Genomic DNA, 2,189 nt, shown 5'->3' on the forward strand with positions numbered 1-2,189 from the left:
CATCTATCTTTAACCCTAGGTATGTTAGTCTTCAAAATTTATGATCTTCTCAACAGAACAGCACTGCAGGCCATTTTATCCTGTGCCACAGGAGCCCAGGATTCTATGACGCCTCAGGACTATTTATCCTCTGGCCATCTTGAGTCATTGAAGCCTTTCATGACTGCTCCTATTTAGCCTCTTTCTGAGATGAAATTAGGAATTCAAAAATAGGCCTTGAGGCCATCTTTTTTTTCTAGGACTTCTCCCCAGATAATTCCAGAAAGTCCATACAAGTCACCATGAACCGTCACACCCAACTTTCTTGAACTCTGCAAGCTTCCCTTGTCCTTCTTACATCCCCAGAGTAAAGCGACTGGAAAAAGTAGGTCCTAAAGCACCCAAAAGCTAACCCTGTCTTTTCCCATTTCCATCAGCTGGCAGTCCAGGGAACTACAAATCCAGAGACTATTGATTCTGATGCTTTGCTTCCCATAAATGTTTTTTTACCTGAATACGTAATTCCATAGTAGGTGTGTTCCCTATCCTCAAAGCCAGCTTGTCAGGAGTACCTTGTCATAGAGCTGCCTGGACCAGATTCCTCCAGTCAAGGAGCCCAGCAACCTTACCTCCCTACCATCACTGGCCTCTATAACTCCACCCAATCTTCCAGTAAATTATAATCAAGCAACAGACCAAGGATCCCTACTTGGTGCTTTCCTCAACTCCTGTATTGCAGATACATAATGCCCAAACAATGCAAAACACTTTCACGTATGTTACCTGATCCTGACAGTATTTCTCAGCGCCCTTTCCAGATGGTTAGCCCCTTTTCCAGAAGAATAAATTGTCTCAAATGTGATCAGTTGGGTTTTTCTAGTTCCCCCAGGCAGGGACAAAATGAACATCCAACTTGCTTGTTTAGATTTTTTCTTCTTTCTACTATAACTCATCACACTCGTGGATCCGAATATTCTTGCTCTATTCTCATGACTATGATCATAGTCTAAGAATCTTACTGGAAGCTACCTATTTAGCTTTCAACTTTTCATTTTTTTAACAAATGTATTGAGGATGAATATTCTATACCAGGTTCTGAGCTAGCAGGGAATCCAAAACTGGAGAAGACAGAGATGACCTCTTTCTGGAGAACGCGGTCCTACCTCGTTGCTTCAACCAGCTTAGAACTTCCGTAGAGATGCCAAAACCACTGTACCAAAGAAGACACTAAATGCAAGGGAATAAAAGTCCTTTCATAAGAAAAGTATAAAGAAAACAGACTCATTCCTGGAAGTGCCATCAGGAAGATTTTTGGAGCTTGGAGGCCCGACTCAAGTGCTAAAGTTAGCCATTCAAAGAGAGGACACCAAGCCTTCTGTTTACAGTTGAATGCATGGTGATTAGCTCTGCTCATTAAGAGATCTTTCTCATCTTCCCTTTTAATTTGTGAAGTTCCCAGATTGAGCCAGACATAGTTGTTGCTGAGGTCATGTTTTATAGCAACTTCTCCACAGCTACACTGAAAGCCAGAGTCTGGCTGTTGGAGTCAAACAGTCTGCACGGCATAATAGCCCTGAATCGGTATCTGGACTCCTTGTCGGTCAGTCCTATCTCTCAGTCTCATAGAGCACTACAACTCTGCTCTGTAAAATGAACACTACAAAAACCTATCACAAACAGTTCTTAAGAGAACGCTTTGAGAACGTAATTAACTATACTAGGAAACCCTACACAGAGCCCATTCTGGAGACCTTCCTTAAGCTATCCTTATTCTAAAAGAACTGTTGCTTTTAAAGCACAACAAAAGGGCTAGAGAGATCACTCAGCAATTAGGAACACCGGGTGCTCTTCCAGTGGACCCAGGTTCAATTCCCAGTGCCCAGATACCAGCTAACAAACACCTATAATTCCAGTTCCTTGTAGATCCAGTGCCTTCTTCTGGCCTCTGTAGCCACTGTGCACATGTGATGCACAGATATATGCAGAGGCAAACATCCATACATGTAAAATAAAAATAAAAAACTCTTTAGAGTTTTAAAAAGTGCCTATCTGATTTGGAATGTATGATTTTCTTTTTCAAACATCTACTGCTTAGTGGAAAATGTCTTTAATCAGCACATTAGGTTTTGGAGAAGTTAGGCAAACATCTTGTCAATTTGGCTATCTGCTTACTTCCTTGCAATAAAAATGACTGTCAAATCTTGCCAAGA

The sequence above is a fragment of the Alexandromys fortis genome, unplaced genomic scaffold, assembly GCF_014885135.2.
Source record: "Alexandromys fortis isolate MF-2015 unplaced genomic scaffold, M_Fortis_MF-2015_v1.1 scaffold_8_1_9099942, whole genome shotgun sequence".
NCBI lineage: Eukaryota > Metazoa > Chordata > Mammalia > Rodentia > Cricetidae > Alexandromys > Alexandromys fortis.